We start from the raw sequence: 16,662 nt of genomic DNA, 5'->3' as shown, positions 1-16,662 counted from the left end.
AAAGTTACTGACAGGGGAAGAAACTGAACATATTGAATGAGCATGTGCCATTTACTGTGGGCAAAGTCAGCTCCTGAAGTGGAAATAAATATACAAAGGGGGTGTGTTAAACTCACGAAAAATATCGGGCAGAAACAGTGCAAAGAGATGCAAAGGCTTTAGCTCATGGTTTCAGGAATTTCCTATTTCAGCCTGTTGCTTTGAGCCAGGATTACGGCCGACATCAAGGAGGTGGTAGCACTTGATCAAACCGAACATCCTCCCTCTCAGCAGACAAGGAACAAAGACTAGGACATAAAGGAGGAAGTTGGGGAAGGACAGGCCTTATGTCCACACACCACTGACCTATTTCCCCCAGCTAGGAGCCACCTCTCATTAGCAATGCCACCATCTTATAAATCCATTCCCTAGCTCAGAGCCCTGGGCATGGAGTCAGCAACTCAAAGCCTGGCAGCTCACAACTAAGGGTGCAGGGCATGAGCCAGTGGGGGATGTTTTGAATTTGAGCCATAGCCAAAGCAAAGCCTCTCTTATCTTCCTGGGGATTTCAAGAATCATGAAAAAGACTCCAGCTAGCCTTTCCAAATGGAGGATCAGTCTTTAGGTTCCAAAATTCCTACCCAACTCTCAAAAGACACAACCCGCTGAAGTACTGCTCTTATGCACCCTGACGTGGAAGAACAAAACTCGGTGACACTTTGCCTGGACTCACACCATTGTCACTGTCCTGTGTGTATGAAATGACAGAACCTTCCTCATGCTTCAGTGCACGGCTTCATAGTTTTTAATTGAAAATTCTTTGTTTTCCCACGCCACCACCTTAGCCAGGCATCATTTCAGCATTTGTCTGAAATTTTAACCCTCTCTACTTGAAATATCTGATTCTAGACTGATTTTCAAATTCCATTTCCCCGAGCCTTTGATTCTGACTCGGTATTCATCCATGTCCATATCTTTTCTGCTGTTTCTACACAATAGATGGTTGCGATGATGTCACTACCAGGTTTCAGATACCAGCTTACTTTATCACAGCAAGGATGACACTGACGTGGGCTTGCTCCAGTTGGCATATCGCAAACATTTCTGTGTCCTGCATCACAGTTAAGGATCTATTCACCCTGCTGTGCTGTAAGCAGGATTATGCCTGTTACCAATTAAGATGCAACAAGTGTGGAGTTTCATAGCTACAATTTGCAATAGCATCAAAAGATAACAAATCCCTTATTTATAAGTTTTCAACTTGTTTTTATGATAAAAAAAAAACCCTCATTCAGAGTTTTCAAAGATGACCTTCAAAGTTGTGCCTGAGAGCCATGGAGAATTGAAGGGCTGAGTCTAAGTCATCCTCCTGCATTTTAACAAGCCATCCTGTGAACACTTTATGTGTTGGCAAGCTAAGACTTTCCCATCTTCCAGAGTGGCTCGTTGATGTGGATAAACTCAGGGCCTGAAAATGCAATTTTAAATAGAAAAAAAAAAAAAAAAACAAAGAGAATATGGAAGAGTGGTTTATTAAGAATGTATTATATTCTGTGCTAATGTCAATATAAATGCAAAGTAAAAACCCAGCTGGACTTGAATGCCTTGGAAAGATTCTGTAATTCTTCAGAATTTCATTAATCTAGTCACAAATAACTGGGCTGCTTGGTGTGACTACCCCGCCCCCACACTTCCACCTCCATTCATCGCTCATTTTAAATAGTTTTAATGGCTTTGGAAGAATTCATGAATTCCGGCTGCCTCACTCTCCTAATCATGTTGTCGGCTTAAAATTCACATTTAATTAACCTCTTCACCCGAGGCATAAATCAATAATAAAACTCCAAATGCTTGCCGTACCAATAGTGATTTCCATTTGGAAGGAAACTGTTGAAAATTAGACATTCAGATGCCTGAAGAAAAGTGGAGAACTAGAGGTGTGGAGTGTGAACGAAGAAAAAACAGTGTTGGAGAGAATTTGAGAGAGAATATCCACTTATTTAGTCTTTGGTGACAGCTATGTCTTTAATACAGGTCTGGAGAATGTCTTATCTAGAAAAAATAGAGGCAATATGTTACTGAAATGGAAGGTAACTTCTTAGGAGAAGTACAAGATAAAAGAAGAGTGCCCTTAAGAAAAGGAGAAAAGACTGTGCGGCCTGACAAATCTAATTCTAGTTGTGCCAGGGATGTATCTGACATGTGAGCAGCAGTATGAACCTTAACACCTGCAAGAATTGGTCTCCCTGCCTATCAAATGGAAGTACAGTTTAATTCATGGAGGAGACATTTCAAAGGTATGTGTGATGTGCATGCGCACTCACACACACAAACACACACAGTAGCTGAGAGGCATAGACACTCATTCTTGACTGTATGCAAATCAGGTTTACTTTTCTCAGAAAACTGGTCACATCCAAGCCTTCTTCCTTCTTGGCTGAAGGGCTCCGTTCATTTACATGAGAATGCATTTAGAAAGGTGTAATTTACATATCAGGAAATATACCCATATCATGAACATACTTAATTCAAGGAGTGTTTGGGGTTTAAGGGGTATTAGACTCTCACGTGGCATGTTTCTGACACCTGACACTAGCTTCTGCTCCGTTGCCGTTCATACCTCCCGTTTCAGCAGCAGGGCCATCTGCTTTCTGTCTCGATCCTTGTGTTTTTATTTTTCTGTAATGTTACATGAATAGAATCAAGAACCATACAATATTGGTATTAAGGCTGGCTGTTATCATTCAGAATATTGTTTTTGACATTCACCCATGTTGAGGTGTGCCTTACATTTTATTTCTTTATAATTGAACAATATTTCTTTGTCTTGAGGTAGCATATTTTTTCCATCTTTTACCAAGTGATATATATATATATTGTTTTGAATTTGTGAGTATTATGAATAATACCACTTTTAATGCATGAGTAGAAATTTTTTGAACATTATTATATTATTTTTGGGTAGAATTGATGGATTACATACTGTTTATTTTTAAACCTTTAAGAAAAAAACTGTTTCAATATAATTCTACTATTTCATATGACTACCAATATTATTAATTAGTATCCTACGTAGTGTTTGGTACTGCAGTTTTTATTTTAAGCATAATTTTTTATTTGCTCTTAAGAAAGGTCACATCATGCACCCCAATACTGCTCATACCCCAGGCCCTCAATATCTCCCCCATCCTGTAGTGTCCCGCACAAAAGGAAACTTTAGAAAAGAATTTATTAAAAGCAAAACAAACAAAAACCCATTTTGCACATCCATCACCCCTACCTGTCCAAACTCTTCATCCATCTTAGTGCCCTTCCCATCTGCAGTCTTTTTGATCAGTCACGACCTGTCTGCTTGGCGTAGGTTTGGAGTTCTGGGTTGTGCATGGCATTCTCCTAGGAACTAGTGCTGATGCCTCCCCTCTTGCACTTACTGGTCACGGAGACACATGCTATATGAACTGTCTATTCAAATGTTTTGCCTGTAGTTTATTTAGTCATCTTCCTGAAATTTCATGTTTCCCATACATTCTAAATGGATGTCCTTTAAAAAGGCACATAATATATAAAAACATAAAATATATACTTTATATATAGGGTATATAATATATAAAGAAAATATTCGCTCAGACCTGTGATTTGCCCTTCTTTTATGCCAATGATACTTTTTAAAAAGAAAAATGTAATTCCATTCCACCAGCATTGTTTTCTGGTCTAGATGGTGCTGTGGGAGCCTCTTCAGACAATAGCCTTTAATTACCAGCCCACTTCGAGTGTGGTTTCGTATAAAGTATGCACAAGTCTCTTGGCTGGTGGATGTGGTTCCAGGATGGATGGCTACTCTTTCTGCGAGTTTAACAATAAACTCAATAAATAAACTTTGGTTATGCTCCATTCTGGGTTATTTTGGAACTCTTTTGTATATCACCAAATTGGTGCCGGCCGTCTGGGGCACAGATCCACATAAAACTTATTTTAAAAAAGAAAAAGGAAAAAGAAAAAAAAAAATCAGGAGCCAAGCACAGATTTTCACGGTAGCTGCATTTTTTTTTTTTTAAAAGATAGATTCTGTTTGCTAGAGGCAAGCAGAGGCATGATTCCTTTAAGAGAAAGCTTCCTGACTCAGCATTAGGAGAAAAAAAACTGTGCAGCAGATAAATTTGGGAGAAATTGCCATGTTAAAAGTGTATCTTATCCATGACACAACTTCCATCCTTGTTCTTCTTTTTTTCCCCTGAGCTCAGTTGAGTGGTGTTTCCATCAGTTACAATAAAGATTTCTGAGTTAAATTGCTTCACTTTCCCTTCCATTTCCTTCATGAATTTTTATCAGTGAGTTCTAGACAAAATTGTGTCATGTTCAAATAGCTTATAAAAATGTATAACAAATCTAGAAATGAGTGAAAGTCAAAATGGGAAGAGGACAAACTGGACTCTCTAGTGCCATTGCAGAGGAGACTTTAAGCATAGACTGTATGGTAGTGATAAGTTTATACTCTTAGAACAATTATGCATCATTTTATTTTGACAGGACATGGTTTTCTTGTTATAGGAACACGTATATGTTGGTTCCTGTCTTGAGCCCTTTTGCTGTCTGGGAATCCCAATACCAGAGTAGTTAGCAAGTTGCCTTGATAGGAAAGAAGGCACTGGGTATGGAGACTCAGCATGCCTGTTGCAGGAAATTTCCTTTTCCACCAGGAAGCCTAATGCCTAACTGTCTAACCTGTCACCAAGATTCCCTCCCAAGGGAAATTTGATTCTCCTGGTAGAAATCTAATGACTCTTGATTTATCTTTGTTTAGTCTGATCTTACCTCGCCCCTACTCTGCTTCTGTCTTCCTCTTGGGTGTCTTTACTGGTGTTCCTGGAGATGAGCTATGATAGTTCCCGACTTTTCAATCATAAGGTCAAACTCAGAACATCACTGAAACTGGACTTAAGTTCAAAGATATATTACTTCCCGAGCCCTGAATGGGTGAAGGAGGGGAGTGCCTTGAATAAGACTGCTATCTTTTCTTTCTTTGGTTCTCTAGAGGCAAGAATGAAAAGTCTAAAGGACTAAAAGGAAAGTAAAGAACAGTGAGTGAGACAGAGATGGGCAATATACATGAAGGAATGGCATATGAGCACTTTACATTCTAGGGCAAATGTTTGAATCAGCCACTAAAATGGGTTGTAGGAAAATAGAAAGCTGTGTATATAAGGTGGGAAGATACTTCTCAGTTTTTAATCTCTCACCACTGCTTGGACCACTGCATTTGAAGTTTTGCTGATGTGTAGGCAGAACTCTTACCTGTTGTGTCCTTGTTTCAGTGCTGTACTTAAGTGATAGCATGTGTTTATAAAACAGAATGCTTCCAGGTTCTGGCTATGACAAACAAAGCTTCTATGGACATAGTTGAGCACATGTCCTTGTAGCACGATTGAGCATCCTTTGGATGTATACCCAAAAGTGGTATTACTGGGTCTTGAGGAAGGTTGTTTCAACTATGTTCACAGCAGCTTTGTTTGTAATAGCCAGAACCTGGAAACAACCTAAATGCCCCTTGATCGAAGAATAGATAAGAAAAATGTGGTACATTTACACAATGGAGTACTACACAGCAGAAAAAAATAACGACAGCTTGAATTTTGAAGGAAAATGGAGGGAGCTAGAAAACATTATTTTGAGTGAGGTAACCCATACCCAGAAAGACAATTATCACATGTTCTCACTCATAGGTGGTTTTTAAACATAAAGCAAAGAAAGCCAGCCCACAAATCACAATCCCAGAGAACCTAGAGAACAATGTGGACACTAAGAGAGACATACATAGATCTAATCTACATGAAAAGTAGAAAGTATAAAAATACAGGATCTCCTGAGTAAATTGGGAGCATGAGGGCCTTGAGGGAGGGTTGAAAAACGTAGGGGAGAGGCAGGAAGGGGAGCAGAGAAAAGTGTAGAGTTCAATAAATATCAGTAAAAAATGTTAAAAAAAAGAAACAGAAAACTAACCAGCATTGCAGTGAAAGCACAGACAACTCACTGTTCAAAGTGCAAAGAATGGAAACCTAGCCACAAATGGGACATCTCTGTCACCCCTGTCCCTCAAGAAATATATAGTCAGAGAGGGTGGGAAGATTGTAAGAGCCATGGGTTAGGAAACACCCTAGTGCAACAGTGTGTTATAAACAAGACAGAATCACTGCACTTATTGAACTTACAACACATGTGATTACCTACACAAAACCTGCATAAGATTAAGTCAGTCAACATTCTAGCATAGAGGATAGAGGACTTCCAAAGTCCACATTGCTAATTGAGAACCTATGGACAGTTGGTAGCTAATTGAGAACCTATGGGTAGTTGATGGTTAATTGAGAACCTATGGGCAGTTGATGGCTTCTTGGGGCAGAAGAGTCAGTTTTAAGAGGTGTCCCTGGCAGGAATACTTTGGTGAATTGTCCCATACCCATGAGTGTAGTAGAACTCAGTGAGCTATTAAGAGAAAATGGATACACAGTTTGGAGGAAGAATAGGTGTTGGTGGTAGATACAGGGGTAGTTAGAGCAAGGTGTAGAAGATGAATATTATCAAAATACATTGTATGCATTATGAAAACCTCAAACAATATAAATACTCTTTTTGATTATTCGAATATATCTAAAGAAAGACTCATTTGCATTAGGACAGAATAACTAGAATCAGACTCACACTCTTAACTGAAACAACTAGGAAACTAGGGGTCAGGATATGTAATACCGTGGTTGTCAAACATTGCAGCGTAGGCAGTTCTGGCTTGTGATCCATGAAAGAAGGGCAACAAATGGTATAAACACAAGTGATATTCATCGGGTTGTTTACAGGAGGAAGCGCAATAGGGTTTGCCCCTCGATGGTCATCAAAGAGGATGGCATCAGAGGTAAAAAGGTGAAACCCACCTAGAGGATGTTAATCTGTTATAGAGGGGGAACTGCATATCGATAGACAGGGCAGCATCACCCCTCCTCCAGCTTAAAAAAAATGACTGTATAAGACAATGGAAATAACCATGGGAAACAGTAGGGGCAGTGAATCATAATTTCATGTGGGCTGGAATCATTGAGCATCCCATCAGACAAAATGGAATGACTTTTTAATACGCAAGTCTTCAGGTAGTGCTCTGAGGAGACATCATTCCTCGCCCATAGGACCTTGAATTCACTCTAAGCAAGCTTAAAGGCGATATCTGAAGCATTCCAACTGACATCAGTGTTTTAACTGCACCAGAGAAAAATGTACAACATCATTTAAAGCCATAAAAGAAACCCAGATCCCCAAAATATATAATCCACAATGGCCGACTTCCAAAAGAAAATTACCAGATGTTACAACAAGCAGAAAAATATTATACAGCAGAAAAATCAGTCAAGATAAACTGACACAGGAATGATAGGGATGATAAATTTAACAGGTGCAGATGTTAAAGTAACTATCATAAATATGCCCAAGATGTTGGAAAATCCATCCAATAAATATGATTAAAATAGAAATAAATGACCAACAAGATCATATAAAATCTCTATTAAGTTATAATACAGTATTTGAAATAAAGAATATATTCAGTAGAATTACAAGTAAACTACACACTAGCTGTGTTTAATAATGATTAGATAAATCATGACTTCAAATATCTGGAAGTTTTATAAATTGTGAGTGATAAACATAAATAAAGCAATTATTATACAACCTTACTAAATTGTTTAAATAAGTTGTACCCAAGATAATAAAAGCAATAAATGAAGCTCAAAAGGCCAAGTTCAAAGGCATCTACAAAGTTCAAAGGTCAGGGATGATAGCATACTGCCATTAAGAAACTATGAGAACTAGAGAAGATGAAGAAATTTAAAATGATTCAAGAGAAGAAGCAAGAGAACATATCAATACAAAAACATATGTATAGTGAAACATCTTCAAAAATAGAAGTGAAAAAAACTACTCTTAGAGACATGAAAGCTAAGCAAATCTACTGTTAGCCCTTTCACCCTACAGGAAAACATATAGGAAACTTTTTGGGAGAAAAATATACCCAAGGCAATGGGAAATACAGTGAAAAACATATTTTCTCATTGCTTGTTGTATGGGCTCTTCTCATCCCACTTGTATGGGCTTAACACCTTTCTACCTGTAAAAGATTTACAGCAGTGTCCTATTTTAAAGATTCTGCTTAGATTCAGATCAAAGAAATTCCTGAAGAAAAACTTCCTGTGTATGTATGTGTTAAGCTGTGTATGTGTATTATATATATATATATATGTATGTATGTATATATGTGTGTGTGTGTGTTCAATGCATATGTGTGTTGCATGCATGTGCATTGAGGCACACACCCATGAATATGCACCCACCTACATATGACCCTGCCCTGTGGAGGGCAGAGGTCAATGTTGGGTTTCTTCTTGTTTTGCTCTCTGTGTTATATTTTGAAACTGCAGGTGCAGTTATTTTTCCCCCATTTAAAACTTCCCCTTTGAATTATATCACAAAAAGAGTTTTTATTCATGCATGTGGAGGAAAAGGCCAGGGAAATGCCAGAATGCTTTTTTATGCAGAATGCGTTCCTACAGTAATAGCATTGGTGCACTCATGGTGGTGGATCCTTGGTGGCATGACTTCTTTGAAAGACTTTTCTCAATATTCTGTTACTTTGTTAATTAAACAATAGATTTTAGAGGAGACCAATATTCAAATAATATCTTCCCACAAGCATTAGAAGTGAAACCTTAGAGCTTTTTCCTTGACTTTTGTATTTAATGAACTGGTCTCAGGTCCTTGGAAAGATAATTATGGATGGTTGAAAATCTAAATCTATTATCCAAAGTTTGTATTTGTAAGCCTCTAAAAAAAAGTTCAGGTTCTAAAGGAGGGTTCAGGGCTCTGTCTTCTATTATTTGGATAAGTTAGACAAGGATGTTTTGGTGAACTTGGGGCAAACTAAATTTTGCCAGTAGCATTGTATTTTCTAAAGCAGAAACTTTATGGGAATATTGGGAATCATCTCACGGCCAAGGGCTTAAACTAGAAGGAAATATGCTGGTGTTTATCCATTTGTGATGGGAGTCTGCAGTTTTTATAGGTAAAAGGTGAGGCTAGCCTGCAATGCAATCAATAAAGGTATCTCCTGCAATGTCCCTCTCATTAGAAAAAGGAGACATTGAGAATTCAGCCACAAAGAATGATGGTTGGATCTTGCCAGTGGCCAAATATTTTTTCTTGTAATTCAAGTAGGCAAATTTTAGATCGTTTACAAACACTATACATTTTTTAATAAGTGGCAACCACAACCTTAATAAGGCATTGAATATTTCTATTGAAACTAAAAGATAAACAATGATTAATAGTTTGAGTGAACTATTAATGACGATGAACCTAGTGAATCCAGAAGCAGAACAGTCGTATTTGGTTTTCCCCTAGGTCCATGTCCTAGGTAGTTTCAGGATCTTGACTACATGAGCAGTGTTGGGTACAGATTTCATCTCATGGAGGGAGCCTTAATTCCGGTCAGGTAGTGGCTGGTTAAGCCTACAACTTTTGTGCTACTATTGAACCAGGGTATCTTGCAAGAAGATCACCATTGTAGAGCACAGGCTGTGTAACTGGGTTGGCAGTTGTCTTTCTCCTCTAGTAATATACAGAGTTCCTTCCTAGAATTCTTAAAAACTGATAGAATATGAAAAATGTTAGGCTCTAATTTACAAAGCCATAAAAATAGGTCAAAACTGAACATTTTTATTGAAATACATTTTTTATGTCTATATTTGTTAAAGATAAGAAAAGAAACACTATTCTTGTTTGCAAAATATATCTTGATTCATTAAACTTAAGTAGAACAAAATAGTAACTGACCATGTGGTGTTTCTTACATTTGACTTGTTTTACCTTTGCTAAGGAGTCTCAAGAGTAGGACGCCAAGATAAAAAAAAAAAAAACCAAAAAAAAAAAAAAAACACAAACAAAAACCAAAACCCAACAAACAACAACAATAGGGTTAACGATCTGGTAAATGAAGCTTCCTTCAGCCTTCAGAGATAGCTTCCTTATGACCTTTTACCATGTGAGGATGTAATAAAAGCATCCTTGTTATGGTTTGGCTATGAAACACCCTAATTTCTAAAGAAGCATGCATTAAAGACTGGACCTCAGCTAGTGGTGCTATTTGTGGACTTTGGAATACTTTAGGAGGTGGTACATAGCTGGAACAAGTAACTCACTAGGAGTGAGTCATTAGGCAGTATAAATTTTGCATGCCTTTCCTCCAAACATGAGCCAAATAAATTCTTCTTCTTTTTAAGTTGTTCATATTAGACTTTTTTTATTACAGCAATAGGGAACTGACGAGACCAAAACCCAGTGCCTCATTCTTAGACTTCACAAACTCCAGAGCAGTGAGAGAAAAGCACGTTTTTACAAATTAAACAATCCTTGGTATTTTGTTAAAGCAACACAAAATAGTGTAAAGGTGAATTATTCGCTGTTCTACTGAATCTTAAATTACTGAGCTAATTAGCATCTTGGACATTTGGTTCAAACCAGCAATATGAACCAAAGTTTATTTAATGTTGCCAGATTCATGGATCCCAGAAAACCTTGCATAGCCTCTTCTGTGGTTCCTTCTAAGGAGAAGCACCCTGGCTTCGAGATGGTTATAAAAGGCTTAAAGAAATCATGAAAATAAGACATATAATCTTTGAATGACAAAGAATTAAAATAACTTAAATAAAAGTCTGGTGAAATTTCAGCATAGAAACAATACAGTTAACAAAATTATGATCCTTCCATTAAACGCAGTATTTAAAAAATAACTGGAACACCATCACTGGTAGTATTATGCCAGGTTATATATCATAGACACTGAGGGAACTAGTATATCTACAGAAACTCCACACACCTTTTGAAATACATGTGTTAATGTTTCCCCGTACAAAGCTAACATGGATAATTTTAAGCCTTTCTTGTTATTTGGCAGTGTTTTTCTTTTTCAAATAATTCAACTTAACCTAAATAATTTTAACTTTTTCTATTCCAGTGTTAAATGAGCAATCCATTTCAGAGTTTCCAGGGGCTTTTGGAAAACTTCAAATTCAGTAGAGATCACAATTTATTTAGGAATTAATTTGGGGGCAAATTATTATAAGCTGTTCAAAATTTCAAAAGGTTTGAATACTCGCTAAGATGATTCTAAGTAGCTGTGGATAAGCAGTGATTTATTTGAATGAATCAACAAAGAAAAACTTTAAAGACAAATATAAGAGGTGATGTGATTATAAAAGCACTTAAGTTTATCACTGGTGGGAACACTTCTGTCTAAAAGAGCCAAGGACATGACAATGCCCAGGAAGATTAGGGGTCTACTCTGGGAAGATATCAGTGTCTTTGGTTAATTTCCCAAAGGGTAAAGATCTCTTATTATTAAAAGGTAAATAGATAAATAAAATTTTTTAATTTTAGCAAACAGAAAACTTTAAATTTGCTTTTATGTGCAGTTACTGTTAATATGAAAATGCATTGACAAGTATACAAATAAACATATATAATTTTAACTAGATCTAAAGACACAATACAAAATTCCTCTTTCTCTAGTGGTTTGCAACTTTCTACATCCTTGTAGAGTTTCATCTCACATTTTCCCTCATTTTCACTGTGCTTCAGGACAAAATTACTTTGCTTTGTTCTTTACAAAATACAATCTATATTTCTTGTATACACTTCATGCAGTCATTGTCCTCCACCATAATTTCTGGTAGTTCCATTTACACATGCTGGAGGTGTGTGTGTGTGTGTGTTTGGTGTGTGTGTGGTGTACATGGTAGGTGTGGTGTGGTAAGTATGTGGTGTGCATGTGTGGTGTACATGTGTGTGTGTGGTGTGTGTGTAGTATGTGGTTTGTGGGGGTGTGGTGTGTCTGTGGTGTGTGTGTATGATGTGTGTGGTGTTTATGTGTGTGTGGTGTGTGTGGCGTGTATGTGTGTGTGTGTGTGTGTTGTATAAATGTACCATATATAACTTTTCTCCAAAAGTTAGAAAAAAGATAATTGAAATCATCTGTCAAATTCTAGCATTTTATAGCAAACTAGCAAATTTTACATGTATTCTATGGCATAATTTTTAGAAATACACTATTCTTGAAGTATAAATTTTCACTAATTTCAAAAGAGCATGTTTAATAAAAGAGCTATAGCCTTAGTTCTTGGTACTGCATAGCAACAAGAACCCAAAAGTAAACAAACGAAATTATAAATTTCTAATACTTCTTATTTAGAAATGACCTTCACAATAATTAGTTTCTATTGCTTTATTTGACTTAATTTGACTCTAAACTTACACCATACCAAAAATACAATGTGGGGATTGTTTTAACACATTCACTGAATTTCATACTGGTAAAATGAGATTTCTGAATATGAGATTTTATTAAAATGACATGTATAATTTCTATAATCTTAAACATCTAGCAAATATAAGTTTTTTATCTTGCTAATAAATACAGAAAAGAAAAAGCTATTTTTCAGGCTAAATATTGTTAACTCAGAAAACAAAACTTTTTAAAATAAACTAATATTAAATTTTTCTAATATGTCAAAGATTTACCCAAATCAAATGAATGTATGTATTAGTTTTTACACTTATGGGATTTTTTAAATACTGTATTTAAGTACTCATTTTCCTTTATATTAATTAAAATAAAATTCCATAAGGAAATTTATGAATTAATTAGGCAACATCACCTATGTATTTATATGTACGTAGTACGAACGTACATATGTATGTATGTATGTATGTATGTATATCTCCTAACAGGTAGATGCAAACAGCTTATAGCTCTCTCTAAGCTTTTCTCCACGATCAATGCAGTCATAAATCCAATAATACAAAACAAAAACTCATCAGTTAATTTATATAAAAATCCGTCAGCTTATTTATATAAGCACAGACTCTCATCTCTTTCCCACTTCATGTTTTCTTCCACATTGTGTTTCTTGTTTATGGAACAAGTTGTTACTTGTTCAGTATGGACGACAAAGCTTTCTATTGCAATTTATTGAGGAAATAGTGAAATTTAAGGTTTTGTTTTATACTGACATATAGGCTGTGAAATAAACTTAGCCTAGGAACTAGGCATACCTCCATGTTCATAGACATACTACTATCCAGACTCTTTCTATCAAGGATTTCTTTGGAGATTCAGGTTATTTCTTTTGAATGGTCTTATATACTATTGGAAACCTAACTGGGGCAGAGAGTGCAAGGTCAGGAAAGTGACAGCAAATGAATGGAAAAAAAACAGAATTCAAACTGCAGGCTTCAGTCAGCATCCCTTATTGGAGATCTGGGTTCCTTTTAGTGGCTTCTTAGTTTTGTGGACAAAATAATTTTAAAGCAGACTCAGTAAGAATCCGATGGATCATTTTATTAGAGCTTGGGAGGAAACAACAGGGCAGGCAAGCTGTCAATCTTGGCAGTTGATATGGAGCAACGGAAGAAGATACTTTTGTGTTAGGGAGCAAAAAAGTAGGCAGATCTAGCAATAGAGATCAGAAAGGTGCTGCACTGGCTTTGGGAGAGAAATCAACTTCAAAAAAAGCATGCTGACAGCATAAGCATGCTTATGGCTTTGATCCATATCTACAATAGATAGAAAGGGGAAAGGGAATGTTACAGTTCTTTTGATTACAACTCTGAAAATTGGAAGGGTTTATAAAAAATTATTCTTTCTATCTCTGTAATCTGTCTTTGGTTGAATCAACATTCCTAAGGCTCTCTCTTCTGGCCAGGTGACTGACAAGCCAAGCTTGACTCACGCAAGGAAGGGGAGAATGGCAGGTAATAACTAAGGTGGTGTGGAATGTCATGTCTAGAAGCACAACTCAGATTCTGTTCTTCTTTGGAAGAGGAGGTCATTTTCTTCTAATGGTCCTTAAAAGTTTCGACTGTCCCCTCATTTGAAAATGATATTAAATCCCAAGGAGGAACAATGATGAAGCTTCTCTTCTTATGGAAAAAGGAGGTGGGGTCCAAAGCCAATTAAGAGGAATTGGTCCAACTTCAAAGGTTTCGGCAGCTAGCAATATTGTCTAATTGCCTAGCTTAGAGAAGTCCCCAAAGGGAACAGGACAGGATAGAGAGGCCTTAAGATGACAGACTAATGGACTGACCAACTATCCTGGATCTGTTTCCCGTTACTGTGATAAAATACTCTTGCCAAAGCAACTGAAAAATGAAGGTTTTATTCTGGCTCATAGTTCAAAGGTACAGTCCATCGTGGTGTGGAAGACAAGGAGGAAGGAACTGGAAACAGCTGGTCACATCACACCCACCACTGGGAGGCAGAAAGTATTGAGTACCTGCTACTGCCTAGGTCCCATTGTCCACTTACAAGGTTACCCAAGAATGGTATGTAGTGGCAGGTACAAGGTCACCCAAGAATAGTACGTAGTGGGCAGGTCTTCCCTCTTCAATTAATGTAAACAAGATGATCCCCCATAGGCCTTCCAAGAGGCCCACATCTTGTAAGCCATCCCAGAGACCCATCTCTCAATTGACACTAAATTCTTTCAAATTGACAATTAAAACTAGCCATCACAACTCCACCATCAACTGGACACCCCACATATCACTTTTAAGTCATAACATTTTACTCCTTGTCCCCATAACCTAATGACCATGTTAGAATATAAAGTGCATTCAGTCTAACTTTCAAAGTCTCCAGAAACTTTAAATGTTCATAGTCTGTTAACTGTATTCTTCTATCAATAGAAGGTACATACTTCCAACCTGTAATAACACACAGTAAATATCCATTTCTTTAGCAAAAGGGAAGAATCCAAGTATAGGAAAGAATGATCAGATCAAAGCAAGACCAAAGTCATCAGGCAAAACAACATGTCTGATAATTGAATGACTGGAATCTGAAGCACCTGTGAAAGGTATTGGGCTCTAAATGGCTTAGGGAGCTCTGTGTCTCCAGTTCTGCTATAGAGATGGCATGAACCAAAAAATTTACAAATTAGACTTTGTAATTAAAAAAAATTACATTTTTCAGTGATGCAGCAAAAATCAAATATAAACTACTAACTAGAAAAAAAATTACACAAGATCCATGACAGGAATTTATTCAGAACACAAGAGGAGCACTTACAGCTCAACAAAATAAAAAAGTAGTCATATTTGAAAATGAACCTTGTGTAAGAACAGAGACACTGTTGATAAACAGGTCAATGGCAAAGCTTCAGGCCAATGACAAAGTGTTCATCATCACTCCTGAGAGAAATGAAAGTGGCCCAAAGTGTAAAGGTATGAAAGCAAAAGCAAATGGCCACTTTGGGTTATTCAGTGAGATATACGCACCAATGTGAATCTTCCCGTATTGCTATTGAAAGGGAAAAATGAAAGGACCATTTTGAGAAGTTAACTTGCCAGTATCATAAATTTCAGAGTAACCCTATGCAACCCAGGCATCTTAATTCTAGAAAATTAACCCAATGAAATAAAAGCATATGTTGTCACAGCTGTGCTGTTCACACATAGAAAACTATAAACAGTCAACTCAGTTCAATGCCTATCACCCCCTGGATGAAAACAAGAATGACTGGAATATGCATGCAACAGGTGCTAGTTATAGATTCCGCATGCATCTCTAAAGCATTATTCTAACAGAAAAATACATAATGCATTCACACTGACACAGACTTTATAAACCCACTTATGAAATGTTAGAGAAGTTAAACTCCAGTGACAGGGAGCGGATTAATCATTGCCAGGGTCTTTATACGAGAAAGGGGACTGACTAAGGAGAATATCAGTGGACTTCGGGGTGGTAGAAAGGTCCTACACCTGTAGAGTAGCACTTAATATCTGGAAGAATTATAAGACTCCTGGCATGGTACTCTTAAAATTGGTGGTAGTTACAACATTTAATTTGTATATACATAAAACTGACAAAAACTACTTAGCTGAGTGAATACCACATGTGTAGAATGTTCTTTTTATAAAGTACGGTTGTCCCCCAAACAAAGTTGATCAGTAGTCAGAAGCAGAAAACTGAAGGAAGGGACTCTCAGCTGGGGAAGGTGAAGGGTGTGAACGCAAGTCTCAGGGTGGTGCTGACTGAGACGAAAGCAGCTGTTGCTGCTGTCAAACCTTTGAGAAGGTGGTACACCACAGGTAGAAGTACAGATCAGCATTGGAGCAGTTAGAGAGAGACACACGTATGTGGATGGCTCATGAAAGAACATCAGTGTCTGACACTACAGCTAAGTTTAAAGGTGTAGGGAGACATCAGGATTCTCAGCTGGCCTCAATGAGTTCTTTTTCAAATGGAGAGCGTTTGGGATGATCTATCTCCTGCCAGACTTTTGAGTGTCCTTTTGTAATAAAATGGATATAGTTATAATCACCTCAAAAAACTACTTAGCATCTATTATGTACTAGACCTTTTGTTAAATGTTCCAAAGACCAAGCCATGCTTACTCTGTAGAGCGTAGTTGGAAAGAATAGAGAAAATAAAATAGCAATTGCAACACATAATATATATAGAAACCCACAGTCAAACATTAGTTGGATCCCAGGAAAGCCTATGTAGGGGAAAAACTGTATGAGTCAGAGGGGTAAAGGTCACTTTAAGAATCCACAGAATCAGCTAACCTTGGTTTTATTAGGTCTCTC

The sequence above is a fragment of the Chionomys nivalis genome, chromosome 20, assembly GCF_950005125.1.
Source record: "Chionomys nivalis chromosome 20, mChiNiv1.1, whole genome shotgun sequence".
In the NCBI taxonomy this organism is placed as follows: Eukaryota; Metazoa; Chordata; class Mammalia; order Rodentia; family Cricetidae; genus Chionomys; species Chionomys nivalis.
The sequence above is the reverse complement of the archived record's forward strand: the minus strand, read 5'-3'. Positions refer to the sequence as shown.